The sequence below is a fragment of the Cherax quadricarinatus genome, chromosome 71 (genome assembly GCF_038502225.1).
Source record: "Cherax quadricarinatus isolate ZL_2023a chromosome 71, ASM3850222v1, whole genome shotgun sequence".
NCBI lineage: Eukaryota > Metazoa > Arthropoda > Malacostraca > Decapoda > Parastacidae > Cherax > Cherax quadricarinatus.
Window position 1 is genome coordinate 15,624,540 of NC_091362.1, and position 16,344 is coordinate 15,640,883.

A 16,344-nucleotide genomic window follows, 5' to 3' on the forward strand; every position below is an offset into this window, starting at 1 on the left:
GTCCAAGAGAACATGTTGGCCTGGGTCCAAGATAACAAGTAGGCCTAGGTCCAAGAGAACATGTAGGCCTGGGTCCAAGAGAACATGTAGGCCTAGGTCCAAGAGAACATGTAGGCCTGGGTCCAAGAGAACAAGTAGGCCTAGGTCCAAGAGAACATGTAGGCCTGGGTCCAAGAGAACATGTAGGCCTAGGTTCAGAGAACATGTAGGCCTGGATGAATTACGGCAACTGGATATACTAGGTCGGATGCTGTGCTCCTCCCTTAAGGGACGTGTCTGACCTCACTAGGTCAAGACATTGGCTTAAGCCGGTGGGGGAATTGGACCTGTCTCACATAGGCCAGTAGGCCTGTTGCAGTGTTCCTTCTTTCTTATTTTATGTTCTTATGAATGTTGAAGACAGAGTAAAACAACTGAAGTTAAATCTTGCTGCTAATTCTGTCAAGTGTGGGAACCAAATCAACTACATAACTAGGGGGAGAGAAGACAAGTTTGTGGTAGCCTCAGTCAGTGTCAAGTGTGGGAACCAAAGCAACTACATAACTAGGGGGAGAGAAGACAAGTTTGTGGTAGCCTCAGTCAGTGTCAAGGCTTCAAACACCTTTTATTGTACAGCAATAAAGGAATGGAACAGACTGCCTGCACATGTTAAACTCAGTCATAACATGAACCAGTTCAAGAAGACAACCGTAAGGTACCTAATGAATGTAGCCACAGAAAGGTACCTAATGAATGTAGCCACAGAAAGGTACCTAATGAATGTAGCCACAGAAAGGTACCTAATGAATGTGGCCACGGAAAGGTACCTGATGAATGTGGCCACAGAAAGGTACCTAATGAATGTAGCCACAGAAAGGTACCTAATGAATGTAGCCACAGAAAGGTACCTAATGAATGTAGCCACAGAAAGGTACCAAATGAATGTAGCCACAGACAGGCAGGAGAATGATTTTTTTTATATATTTAGCTAACACACATGTAAATATAAATAACTAATTCTATCTTATTCCTAGTATATCACCTTTATAGTATAATAATAAGGCATTAAAAGGACCCCAATGGAAATAAGTCACTGATTGTGTTTTCCCAGGTTGTCTACACATATACTGCTATGTATGATAATCTATGTATATATATATATCTATGTATACCTGAATAAACTTATTATAGATTCGCGCATTGTGATGTTCTATTCTTAGTTGCTTCAATATTTTTTCACTAGAATTTTTAAGCTGTAATACAGTGTATAAAACTTAATATTTTTGTCTCTGATTGTTTTCCTAGTACTAGTATTTATTGTAATAATTATTTTGAGTAGTAATAAGGTTTATTAAAATGAATTGAGCTACTGTTATCAAACTTTGTGAAGAGTTTGTGTACAGTGTTGGAATTTTGCCCCAATAAGTTGGCGGGAAAAACTGTAAACAAGATGTTGGTGAAGTCACTTTTGTACGTTTGAAGACGTTTCTTCTGGGAAACGTTTCGCCCCGAGTGATTTCTTCAGTCTAAACACGGAGATAACTAAGAAAACTAGTATATATAGCGGCAGGAGTGTCCCGTTAACCCAGAAAACCACAGCAATTATGGAAATAAACATAAGAACATAAGAACATAAGAATTTAGGAACACTGCAGAAGGCCTACTGGCCCATACGAGGCAGGTCCTTATGAAAACGATCTCTACCTAAAGCTACTCAAGAAACAACTCCCGCACCCCCCAACACCAATCAAACCCAGCCCCTCCCGCTCATATATTTGTCCAGTCTCTTCTTAAAGCTACCCAAGGTCCTAGCCTCTATCACCCCACTGGGAAGACTGTTCCACGCATCTACAACTCTGTTAGAAAACCAGTACTTACCTATGTCCTTTCTAAATCTAAATTTATCCAACTTAAATCCATTATTCCTGGTTCTTACCTGGTTCGACACCCTCAGTACTTTATTAATGTCTCCCTTGTTTATGCCCGTCATCCACTTATACACTTCAATGACTAGTGACTAATCCCCATTCAGATTTCACTCCATTAATGGTAACTCTCTGCTTTCTATTGTAAGGCATTTGATAGAGTTCCGCACCAAAGACTGTTGAAGAAAGTAGCAGCTCATGGCATTGGGGGAAGGGTGCTCTCGTGGATCGAGTCATGGCTCACAGACAGGAAGCAGAGAGTGTCCATAAATGGGGTTAAATCCGAGTGGGGATCAGTAACAAGTGGCGTTCCACAGGGATCAGTCTTGGGCCCGTTGTTGTTTATAATATATATCAATGATCTTGATGAAGGAATTACTAGTGATATGAGCAAATTCGCCGATGACACGAAGATAGGTAGGATAATTGATTCAAACGTAGATGTTAGGGAACTTCAGGAGGATTTAGACAAACTCTACTCTTGGTCAGAAAAGTGGCAGATGCAGTTCAATGTAGATAAATGCAAGGTTCTGAAGCTCGGGAGTGTCTATAACCCTAGCACTTATAAGTTAAATAATGTAGAACTTAGCCATACAGATTGCGAAAAGGACTTGGGGGTTATGGTAAGCAGCAACCTTAAACCAAGACAGCAATGCCTAAGCGTACGTAATAAGGCAAATAGATTACTGGGATTTATATCAAGAAGTGTAAGCAACAGAAGTCCAGAGGTCATACTGCAGCTTTATACATCATTAGTAAGGCCTCACCTAGATTATGCAGCTCAATTCTGGTCTCCATATTACAGAATGGACATAAATTCGTTAGAAAACATTCAGCGTAGGATGACTAAATTAATACATAGCATTAGAAATCTTCCTTATGAAGAAAGATTGAAGACTCTTAAGTTACATTCACTTGTTAGACGAAGAATGAGGGGAGACCTGATCGAAGTGTATAAGTGGAAGATAGGTATTAATAAAGGGGATATTAACAAGGTCTTGAGGATATCTCTCCAAGAGAGAACCCGCAGTAATGGATTTAAATTAGATAAGTTTAGATTTAGAAAGGACATAGGAAAGTATTGGTTTGGAAATAGGGTAGTTGATGAGTGGAACAGTCTACCTAGTTGGGTTATTGAGGCTAGGACTTTGGGTAGTTTCAAATTTAGGTTGGATAAATACATGAGTGGGAAGGGTTGGATTTGAGTGGGACTTGCACATCAGAGCTTATTTCTTGGGTAGCATTGAAAATTGGGTTGGTCAAATGTTTGTTAGTGGGATGAATTGTAAAGGACCTGCCTAGTATGGGCCAACAGGCCTGCTGCAGTGTTCCTCCTTTCTTATGTTCTTATGTTCTAAGCCATGCCTCAATCCATGCTAGAACTTTACCTCCTATACCATGAGCTGCCACTTTTCTTAAGAGTCTCTTGTGAGGTACTCTGTCGAAGGCTTTACTAAAATCCAAATAAACAATATCATATTCCTTATCACTGTCAACTGCCTCAAATGTTCTATTGAAGAACGTCAGTAAGTTTGTCAGGCAGGAACGACCTCTCGTGAATCCATGCTGAGATTCATTTATCAAGTTATGCTCTTCAAGGTGACTTCTGATAATGTCAGCTATAATTGATTCTAATAACTTGCCCACTATAGATGTCAGGCTTATTGGACGGTAATTTGAAGGAGTGGACTTATCCCCTGATTTGAATATAGGAACCACATTAGCCATCTTCCACATCTCTGGCACAACACTGGTAAGGATGGACGCATTGAATACACTCGTTAATGGCTGACTAAGCTCCATCTTGCATTCCTTAAGTACCCTTGAAAACAACTCATCGGGTCCCGGGGACTTATTTTGTTTCAGTTTGTCTATCTGTTTAATAACCATGTCCCTCGTGACAGTAATATTAGTTAACTTAAATTCATCAGGAACTAAATAATTGTTAATTACTGGAATCTCATTTACATCTTCCTGTGTAAAAACTGACAAAAAATAGTCATTAAATAAGGAACACATTTCCAGTTCATTATCCGTCAGCTGTCCATTCCCAGATTTCAGAGGTCCTACTTTTTCCTTCACCTTCGTCCTATACACTTGAAAGAACCCCTTTGGATTAGTCTTTGATTCATTAGCGACTCTAATTTCATAGTCACGTTTAGCCTTTCTAATCGCCTTTTTTACTTCTCTTTTAAGCTGAACATATTGGTCAGTAAGGTTAACCTCTCCTCTTCTGATGCGCCTATAAATTCCCCTTTTCTCCCCTAATAGATGCTTTAACCTCCTGTTAACCCATTTGGGATCGTTATTATTAGACCTAATTTCTCTCTGGGGAATGTATATACTCTGGGCACTGTGTACATTATTAAGAAAACAATCATAAAAGCAGATCCCTTCATATTCATAAGTATGATTATCGTCAATAAAATCATTAGCTAGATAACCCCAATCAAGATTAGACAGATGTTCCCTAAGTCCATTATAATCGGCAGAACGAAAATCGGGGATTTTTACTGTATTATCATTATTCTTGCATTCCCAATTAATGCTAAAGGTGATGGATTTGTGATCACTTGCGCCAAGCTCTTCAGTGATCTCCAGATTATTCACTAGTGTTTCCTTATTTGACAAGACTAGGTCTAGCAAATTATTACCCCTGGTAGGTTCAGTTACACTCTGTTTCAGAAAACAGTCCTGAACTGTTTCCATGAAGTCACTGGACTCTAGATTACCTGTCAAAGAATTCCAGTCAATTTGGCTAAAGTTAAAATCCCCTACTATGACTACGTTACTGTGTCCAGAAGCCCTAACAATTTCGTCCCAAAGAAGTCTCCCTCTATCGTGATCCAAGCCTGGAGGTCGGTATATTACACCTAGAATTAGTTTTTCTTGACCCTCCACGAACTCTACCCAAACAGACTCTGTTACTGCTCCATCTATTTTTATACCTTTTTTTATGCAACAATTAATATTTTCTCGAACATACAATGCAACTCCTCCCCCCTTCCCATTACATCTATCCACATTGAATAACTTAAATCCCTGAATATTACACTCAGCAGTCATATCCCGACTCTTTAAATCATACCACGTTTCAGTTAATGCAATGATATCAAAGTTCCCAGCACATGCTACCAAACGTAGTTCATTAATTTTATTTCTTGCACTTCTACTGTTAGCATAAAATACCATCATATGTTTTTTCTTCTGCACATTTTTCCTATTCATCTTTGTTTTTACACAATTTCTGAAATTATCATTACCCAGAGTTACTCCATGACAGTTACTATTAAGATTCTTAATATCAGAGCATAAGTCAATATATCCATACTCATTATTAATCATTTCTAAACCCATACCTCTAACTAATCCTAGTTTAAAGTCCTAACAACCCCCTCAACTGAGTTAGCAAGAAAACCCACACCTGCCCTGGATAAGTGAACCCCATCCCTGGCATACATGTCATTTCGGCCATAGAAGTTGTCCCAGTTGTCAATGAATGGTACTGCATTATCCTTACAGTGTTTATCCAGCCAACAATTAATACCAATTGCTCTGGACAACCATTCATTACCAACACCTCTTCTTGGCAAAATGCCACATATAACAGGGCGCCCCCCCTTCTTCCTAATCATGTCTATAGCTGTCCTGAACTTTCTAACTAAATCCTCACTTCTACGCTTGCCTACATCATTGCCTCCAGCACTGAGGCAAATAATAGGATTGATCCCATTACCGTTCATGATGTTGTCAAGCCGGCTAACAATGTCCTCCATCCCAGCCCCAGGAAAGCATACCCTTTGTCTCCTACTCCTGTCCTTCAAGCAGAATGCCCTATCCATGTATCTAACCTGGCTATCCCCAACAACAACAATATTCTTACCTTCCTTGTCGTTCGTCGTGACGATCCCAGTAGTAGACTCACATTCGTCGGGTAGCACCGAGAATGCGTTGGAGGTTTCCACGGGAGTTTCCACAGCAGTCTCTTTCTTCTTCATCGTTTCTGGCTTTCCATTCGTCTTCTTGATCGTCAACTTCGTCGTCCCCTGCTGTCCAGCCACTGACCACGATCCCTTCTTGACCTGAGGACTCGAAACAGGAGGACTACTACGAATCCTCTTGTTTTCCTCGGTCAATCGCCGTATCTCCATCTTCGCTGCCTTCAATTCTTCCTTAAGTTGCTGGTAAAGTTGCTCGATGGAGGGCATCTTGGTTCAGTCCACGGGAGCAAACAAGACACTTCTTCACAGAGTTAAGTACAGGTCAGCACTCAAAGTACAGGTCACCACTCAAGAGCGACAACTTAAACAACGCCTGTGTACAACACCGAAATTCCACCAATCATCTTATGAAATTCAGAGACGCCCAATTAGTGATAAAAGAAACTAATTTCCGCACACGCAAGTGCCTTGAATCAGCACTGATCGCTGTTTCGAATACAATTAAACAAAACAACGGCAGCTTCACCATCTCCGAAGTCTTAGCAAGAATCCTCCTGAAAACAGTAAACCCTGCCATCACATAGTCTCTCCTGTTATACTACACAAAGCACAGAGAGTGAACACTGAAACAACCTGCCTCATTCCAGTTTATATTTGTCCAACCTATTTTTATGTTACCCAAGTATTAGCTTTTATATCCTTTTACTCATGTACGAATTAATTGCTTTTGTCACTACCACTACTACTACTACTACTACTACCACTAGTGAACATCGAAATGGTACCTCACTAGTATTCACCTCACTCTGAGCCTTTATATACCCTCTGTGTCCATGTATTGTTTGTAATGGCTTGATAAAGCTCCTGGAGAGCGAAACGTTGCCACAATAAATGTCACATTAGTTGCACTTGTGTCCTTTTACTTTACAACCCAACTAGGTAGACTGTTCCACTCATCAACTACCCTATTTCCAAACCAATACTTTCCTATGTCCTTTCTAAATCTAAACTTATCTAATTTAAATCCATTACTGCGGGTTCTCTCTTGGAGAGATATCCTCAAGACCTTGTTAATATCCCCTTTATTAATACCTATCTTCCACTTATACACTTCGATCAGGTCTCCCCTCATTCTTCGTCTAACAAGTGAATGTAACTTAAGAGTCTTCAATCTTTCTTCATAAGGAAGATTTCTAATGCTATGTATTAATTTAGTCATCCTACGCTGAATGTTTTCTAACGAATTTAACGAATTTAGAAATTTAGAATTTAGAAAGGACATAGGAAAGTATTGGTTTGGAAATAGGGTAGTTGATGAGTGGAACAGTCTACCTAGTTGGGTTATTGAGGCTGGGACTTTGGGTAGTTTCAAATTTAGGTTGGATAAGTACATGAGTGGGAGGGGTTGGATTTGAGTGGGACTTGCACATCAGAGCTTATTTTTTGGGTAGAATTGAAAATTGGGTTGGTCAAATGCTTGTTAGTGGGATGAATTGTATAGGACCTGCCTAGTATGGGCCAACAGGCCTGGTGCAGTGTTCCTCTTTCTTATGTTCTTATGAACCCCATCCCTGGCATACATGTAATTTCTGCCATAGAAGAGGTCCCAGTTGTCAATGAATGTTGATAAATTAGACACATGTGCAACTCTTGGGTATCTTTATTGAGGAAACGTTTCGCCACACAGTGGCTTCATCAGTCCATACGTAGGAAAAACTTGAAGAATGAGGTAATCAGTCCCTCAACCTTGAGTCGATGTGTTCAGTCCATCAATCTTGATGGACAAGTTGTGAGTAGACCTTCTGTAGTAAGAACATAAGAAAATAAGAATGTAGGAACACTGCAGAAGGCCTACTGGCCCATACGAGGCAGGTCCTTATCAAAACGACATCTACCTAAAGCTAAAGTGTTCTATGTTCTTATGTGGGATAGCGATGAAGAAGTTTCTTGGCGAGTGGTTCAGTTCTTATGTTATAGAAGCCTATGTTATAGAAGCCATTGTTCTGGTTGAAATTGTTGGTTATAGAGATGATGATTCCACATAGTTCTACTGTCTTCAAGTTATGTTGAATTTGTATTGGATATAGAGATAAGCAGATGTTGATGATTCCACAGAAGGTCTACTCATAACTTGTCCAATACCCCTGCCAAGCTACCCAAGACTCTATAGCTCCACCCGGTAGATCATCAGATGCAGCATTCTCCACCTGACCTCAACATTCTGAACATGACTATAAATACTCCCGTACCTTCCACCCCAGGTAGATCTGTGTGTGACTTGAAAAAGCCCACTGTGTGGGTGAAACGTTGTCAATAAAAGATCACATTATACTGCATATGTGTTTATATTTCATACCGACAGCTTGTTAGGTAAGACACGTATGCAACAGTTAGGTATCTTTATTTCGAAACGTTTCGCCTACACAGTAGGCTTCTTCAGTCGAGTACAGAAAAGTTGATAGAAGCAGAAGAGACTTGAAGACGATGTAATCAGTCCATCACCCTTAAAGTCTCCTCTGCTTCTATCAACTTTTCTGTACTCGACTGAAGAAGCCTACTGTGTAGGCGAAACGTTTCGAAATAAAGATACCTAACTGTTGCATATGTGTCTTACCTAACATACCATTGTGTTGCGGTGTCTGACAGTGTCTTAGTTCAACTACTACTACTACTACTACTACTACTACTACTACTACTACTTTGTCTCGCCTCAAGTGATGGGGAGAGGATATATAAGGGCCTCATACTGAAACGATGTTAGATGCAATTTGTGGTCCTCTGGTGAAGATCGAAAATAAGCGGTGTATAAGATGGATACAGTGGATACTATGGATTCAGTAGATACTATGGATTTAGATACTATGGATTCAGTAGATACTATGGATTCAGTGTACTCACTACCTCCTTTTGTCCCAAGAATGCCGCGCTGGACGAGTGATGTAAGTAGACGATATTCTGATTTTTTTTAGTAACAGTGTGACAGCGAGATAGGATTATGATTATTTTTCTGGTTGTGTGGTTTGGATACGGACTTATGAGCTTCATAATCTATACAGACTAGTGAATAAGACATGTTTAACATCTGTATATCTTAAAATATCGTATACAAAAGTATGTTCGACATGATTCTCTTGGAGACTTAAAGAAACTTGCCACGCTAACCTTGTAAATAAGGTGTTTAAACTGCTTTTACGTGTCGGTTCTGTGAACCATTCATCTACAATCACGTCTTTTTTTTAAATGTTTAACCTCCCGAGAGCATAAACGGAAGCCAAGAATACAAGTTTATATAGTTAAAACAGAAGTATCGATATAGTTAAAACAGAACTCTTAGAAACAGATTCGTGTAGAATTCACTCAGATTTGTGAAGTGCGCTATTATCAATTTAGTAGGTTTATTCAGGTATACACAAATAGGTACACAGATTATCACATAGCAGCATATGTGTAGAGAACCTTGGATAACCCAAAAGGACGAGTGACTTATTTCCACTGGTTTACTAAAATAAAGAAATCTTATCTTTGTTGTATACTAACCTCTGTTTTGTTATTCCAGAGGTGCATCGACTTATTGCTGGAATTAGATGCTGAATACGAGCGAAAGTTACAGGAAGCCAAGGTATATATCACAGCCATTTATATATTATTCTAATGATGTATCCAAACTCATTAGTTTTGTTCTCTCTCTGGTAACAATTTGTTTGACCTGCATTGTAATTTCTCACGTTTTCTCTATTATCAGATCTCTTTCTTCGACTATTTATGCGATCCATTACCCCCCAAAATCCTCATATTTCTCGAAATTCACTTAACGTCACAACTCCACCTTTTATTCTGAATAACAACTCTTTAATATAAAAATATTCTTCTTGAAGGAGGCGACGCACCGACGCAAAGGAAAAGCTGAGAAGACCCACAAGCCTAGTCAGGAAAAGCACCCAACAGAAACCACTCCACTGCTGCAGTAGAGAACACCATTCCTCTCCGAGCTTTAACATGTATCTGGACAACAAACCAATGCAATCGCGTTTTATTTTTATCTGGTGACTTAAGGTTGTTTTTGAATTAAGGTATTGACATTCTATTTTTAGCAATAAAATTCTACAAGAACATGTATTATTTGTAATACCCCTATATAAAAAATCAGTACAGCTTATAACAAATTCCAGACATTGTGGCATTTTTGCAGCCTTTATCAGGCGAATATGCCTTTATATAAATGTAATAATATTACAGGTCATATTATTACGTATAAATAAATAAAACTTATGTGCTTTATATAATTATTGCCAAGTCTTGACCAATCTTCAATGAATGTCCAAGATTTGTTAGTCAGAATCATAATTATTCAAATAAACTGCTCATGATTTTCATCGTGATAGATTAGTGAAGTAAGGTTGTGTGTTAGTCTGGGATGTGTCATGTGTATGAGACGTCTGCCTTCACTTCTCTTCAGAAAACATCGATCCCAAGCAAGTGTGCTATTTGTATGTTTTCCCTTTTCCTCATCTGTCTGTAGTCTGTGGAGTTCCTGATCACGTCGTCTCCTTCTTTGTCTGCTGTGGTGTTTTGCTTGACAGGAATGGACTGAGGAAGTGGATCTACAACTGGTTATTAACATTTATTGGTATTAACATTTCCGAGCTTTAGTGCCCAAAATTAGGTCGAATGATGCCTAATGGATGAATAGGAAGTTGAAACATCTTTTAGGAGAGAAATTTATAGGTGCATCAAAAGAGTGGAAGATAACGTTGTTAACCAAATTCTCCATACTAAAATAGAGGAAAAGGATCAGAAAGGCTAAACGCGACTGTGAAGTTAAACTAGCTAGTGAATCAAAGGTTCTTTCAGGGACAGGTTCTTCCAACTTTTTTTGTATTATTTATCGTCCGATTTTTTTTGGTGTAGAAGCATTTTTTTTTTTTATTAATTTTTGACAGTTTCAGTAAGATCGGCCAACAAACAAGTTAGAAAAAAATATTTACTTGGCAGCAAGCCCCTCCGTAGTGGTACTGCGAGTGGCTCGGCTGGCACTCCCCATTGACAGAACAAGCCTTACTAGAACATGAAGTGTCGGGAAATAATATAATATACCTTGTCTTTATGCTGAAAAAAAATACATTTGGTACGCTTTTTGACATTCACTAAAAAAAATATTTGAGACATTTCAAGTGGCTTGACATTAGAAATTCCAACACCATGTGTTATGTCACCTGTGAAAATCATTACAATCTAATCCTATTGCTTGAAGCAATAGGCCAAAATCTTACTTTCGAGATATTGGGGTAAACCCGCGCACTCTTGATTACGTTAAAAAAAATAGCTAAAATAGCGCAGTTTTGGCTTTTTCTAAGCAATATATATGATTTCTTATTGTTTTCCCTATACACTATATCGTTTTCTTTAGTAACAGACAAGGGGAAAAGAGAGAAAACCTTTCCTTATAGTCAGGAACTTGAGTAAATCATTATACAGCGAGGACACCACCCGTCCGTTATAATATGCAAAATAATATTATTCTGGCCGTCTTTATTATGCTTTTATTTTATTTATCTTATGTCTGCTATCATTTCTGAGTAAATGGTATAAGCAGATGAAGTTTATTGACAGTTATTGCGTCACAATAAGAAAAATACTTGTCCCTGACTCTCCTCTTCACTCATCCTATGTTATATCTCCTCCGACACTGACTGCAGCGATACACAAATTAACCGCACACTTAGAAAAGAGGTTTTTGTAAATGGTCTAAGTCGGACCGAAACGTAGTCCTCTATGTGCGGGTTATTTGTCTATTGTAATGTACAGGATGGGTGTTGGAGTGTTCTAGGAGAGTACAGGATGGGTGTTGGAGTGTTCTAGGAGAGTACAGGATGGGTGTTGGAGTGTTCTAGGAGAGTACAGGATGGGTGTTGGAGTGTTCCTGGAGAGTACAGGATGGGTGTTGGAGTGTTCCTGGAGAGTACAGGATGGGTGTTGGAGTGTTCCTGGAGAGTACAGGATGGGTGTTGGAGTGTTCCTGGAGAGTACAGGATGGGTGTTGGAGTGTTCTTTGGGAGTACAGGATGGGTGTTGGAGTGTTCTATGGGAGTGCAGGATGGGTGTTGGAGTGTTCCAGGAGAGTACAGGATGTGTGTTGGAGTGTTCTAAGAGAGTACAGGATAGGTGTTGGAGTGTTCCCGGAGAGCACAGGATGGGTGTTGGAGTGTTCTATGGGAGTACAGGATGGGTGTTGGAGTGTTCTATGGGAGTACAGGATGGGTGTTGGAGTGTTCTATGGGAGTACAAGATGGGTGTTGGAGTGTTCTATGGGAGTACTGGATGGGTGTTGGAGTGTTCTATGGGAGTACAGGATGGGTGTTGGAGCGCTCTATGGGAGTACGGGATGGGTGTTGGAGTGTTCTATGGGAGTACAATATGGGTGTTGGAGTGTTCTGTGGGAGTACAGGATGGGTGTTGGAGTGTTCCAGGAGAGTACAGGGTGGGTGTTGGAGTGTTCCCGGAGAGTACAGGATGGGTGTTGGAGTGTTCCAGGAGAGTACAGGATGGGTGTTGGAGTGTTCTTTGGGAGTACAGGATGGGTGCTGGAGTGTTCTATGGGAGTCCAGGATGGGTGTTGGAGTGTTCCAGGAGAGTACAGGATGTGTGTTGGAGTGTTCTAAGAGAGTACAGGATAGGTGTTGTAGTGTTCCCGGAGAGCACAGGATGGGTGTTGGAGTGTTCTATGGGAGTACAGGATGGGTGTTGGGGTGTTCCAGGAGAGTACAGGATGGGTAAACTCAGCATTGTAATCCTTATAGAGAATAAACTTTGAATTTGAATTTGAATTTGAATTCTATGGGAGTACAGGATGGGTGTTGGAGTGTTCCCGTAGAGTACAGGATGGGTGTTGGAGTGTTCTGTGGGAGTACAGGATGGGTGTTGGAGTGTTCTATGGGAGTACATGATGGGTGTTGGAGTGTTCTATGGGAGTACTGGATGGGTGTTGGAGTGTTCTATGGGAGTACTGGATGGGTGTTGGAGTGTTCTATGGGAGTACAGGATGGGTGTTGGAGTGTTCTATGGGAGTACAGGATGGGTGTTGGAGTGTTCTAGGAGAGTACAGGATGGGTGTTGGAGTGTTCTATGGGAGTACAGGATGGGTGTTGGAGTGTTCTATGGGAGTGCAGGATGGGTGTTGGAGTGTTCCAGGAGAGTACAGGATGGGTGTTGGAGTGTTCCAGGAGAGTACAGGATGGGTGTTGGAGTGATCTATGGGAGTACAGGATGGGTGTTGGAGTGTTCTATGGGAGTACAGGATGGGTGTTGGAGTGTTCTCTGGGAGTACAGGATGGGTGTTGGAGTGTTCTATGGGAGTACAGGATGGATGTTGGAGTGATCCTGGAGAGTACAGGATGGGTGTTGGAGTGTTCTATGGGAGTACAGGATGGATGTTGGAGTGTTCCTGGAGAGTACAGGATGGGTGTTGGAGTGTTCTATGGGAGTACAGGATGGATGTTGGAGTGCTCCTGTAGAGTACAGGATGGGTGTTGGAGTGTTCTATGGGAGTACAGGATGGGTGTTGGAGTGTTCTATGCGAGTACAGGATGGGTGTTGGAGTGTTCTATGGGAGTACAGGATGGGTGTTGGAGTGTTCTATGGGAGTACAAGATGGGTGTTGGAGTGTTCGCGGAGAGTACAGGATGGGTGTTGGAGTGTTCTATGGGAGTACAGGATGGATGTTGGAGTGCTCCTGGAGAGTACAGGATGGGTGTTGGAGTGTTCTATGGGAGTACAGGATGGATGTTGGAGTGTTCCTGTAGAATACAGGATGGGTGTTGGAGTGTTCTGGGAGAGTACAGGATGGGTGTTGGAGTGTTCCTGGAGAGTACAGGATGGGTGTTGGAGTGTTCTATGGGAGTACAGGATGGGTGTTGGAGTGTTCTATGCGAGTACAGGATGGGTGTTGGAGTGTTCTATGGGAGTACAAGATGGGTGTTGGAGTGTTCTAGGAGAGTACAGGATGGGTGTTGGAGTGTTCTATGGGAGTACAGGATGGGTGTTGGAGTGTTCCAGGAGAGTACAGGATGGGTGTTGGAGTGTTCCAGGAGAGTACAGGATGGGTGTTGGAGTGTTCTAGGAGAGTACAGGATGGGTGTTGGGGTGTTCCTGGAGAGTACAGGATATGTGTTGGAGTGTTCTGGGAGAGTACAGGATGGGTGTTGGAGTGTTCTATGGGAGTACAGGATGGGTGTTGGAGTGTTCTATGGGAGTACAGGATGGGTGTTGGAGTGTTCTATGGGAGTACAAGATGGGTGTTGGAGTGTTCTAGGAGAGTACAGGATGGGTGTTGGAGTGTTCTATGGGAGTACAGGATGGGTGTTGGAGTGTTCCAGGAGAGTACAGGATGGGTGTTGGAGTGTTCCAGGAGAGTACAGGATGGGTGTTGGAGTGTTCTAGGAGAGTACAGGATGGGTGTTGGGGTGTTCCTGGAGAGTACAGGATATGTGTTGGAGTGTTCTGGGAGAGTACAGGATGGGTGTTGGAGTGTTCTATGGGAGTACAGGATGGGTGTTGGAGTGTTCTAGGAGAGTACAGGATGGGTGTTGGAGTGTTCTATGGGAGTACAGGATGGGTGTTGGAGTGTTCTATGGGAGTGCAGGATGGGTGTTGGAGTGTTCCAGGAGAGTACAGGATGGGTGTTGGAGTGTTCTAGGAGAGTACAGGATACGTGTTGGAGTGTTCCCGGAGAGCACAGGATGGGTGTTGGAGTGTTCCAGGAGAGTACAGGATGGGTGTTGGAGTGTTCCAGGAGAGTACAGGATGGGTGTTGGAGTGTTCCAGGAGAGTACATGCTGGGTGTTGGAGTGTTCCCGGAGAGCACAGGATGGGTGTTGGAGTGTTCCTGGAGAGTACAGGATGGGTGTTGGAGTGTTCCAGGAGAGTACAGGAAGGGTGTTGGAGTGTTCCAGGAGAGTACAGGATGGGTGTTGGAGTGTTCCCGGAGAGTACAGGATGGGTGTTGGAGTGTTCCCGGAGAGTACAGGATGGGTGTTGGAGTGTTCCAGGAGAGTACAGGATGGGTGTTGGAGTGTTCTATGTGAGTACAGGATGGATGTTGGAGTGTTCCTGGAGAGTACAGGATGGGTGTTGGAGTGTTCCAGGAGAGTACAGGATGGGTTTTGGAGTGTTCCCGGAGAGTACAGGATGGGTGTTGGAGTGTTCCAGGAGAGTACAGGATGGGTTTTGGAGTGTTCCTGGAGAGTACAGGATGGGTGTTGGAGTGTTCCAGGAGAGTACAGGATGGGTTTTGGAGTGTTCTATGGGAGTACAGGATGGGTGTTGGGGTGTTCTCTGGGAGTACAGGATGGGTGTTGGAGTGTTCTCTGGGAGTACAGGATGGATGTTGGAGTGTTCTCTGGGAGTACAGGATGGGTGTTGGAGTGTTCTGGGAGAGTACTGGATGGGTGTTGGAGTATTCTGGGAGAGTACTGGATGGGTGTTGGAGTGTTCCCGGAGAGTACAGGATGGGTGTTGGAGTGTTCCCGGAGAGTACAGGATGGGTGTTGCAGTGTTCCTGGCTCACAAAATCTTGGCGTGGGTACAGGTAACTCTGTACTATCGTTACCTGTACCCTGCCAAGATTTTGTGAGCCTTGTCGAACTTTGTGTTCGTTATAACTGCTTTAGGTTTGAGGACAAGAAGTACAAACAACTCTTCGGACTAGCCATGGGATCCCTCTAAGTGCAGTTCTTGCCAATTTATATATCGAGGACCTGAAATCCAGACGGATCCTCAGTAACATCCCTTGTTCAGTTACAAGATTGATGGACTGACAACATCGACTCAAGGTTGAGGGACTGATTACCTCATTCTCCTCCTGTTCTTAAAGATTTTCCTTTGTATGGACTGATGAAGCCACTGTGTGGCGAAACGTTTCCTCAATAAAGATACCCAAGAGTTGCACATGTGTCTAATTTATCAATATGTCGGTTCTCTGAACCATTCATCTACATAGATGGATGCGGTACGTTGATGATATTTTGGTCATTGTACCCAAAAATCTAGACGTACGTGGCATCCTCAACACCATCAACACTCTGGAACCTGTTAGGTAAGACACATATGCAACAGTTAGGTATCTTTATTTCGAAACGTTATTGCGAAACGTTTCGAAATAAAGATACCTAACTGTTGCATATGTGTCTTACCTAACAACCTGTCGGTATTTTATACCATTTTAATGTTCACTCTGGAACCTACTATTAAATTTACACTAGAGGAGGAAGACAACCAATTACCTTTTCTCGACGTTCTCCTACGCACAAGGGAAAACAGAATTTCTTTTAAAGTCTACCGGAAACCTACCTACAAGAACGATCTTCTACATTTCTTCTCTCACCATAACAGAAGAACTAAAAGAGGGGTAGTTATTGGCTTCTTTCTGAGAGCCTACAGGATTTCCAGTCCACAGTTCCTCGAAGAAGAATGCACATACATCACCAACTCTTTTAGTTCACTAC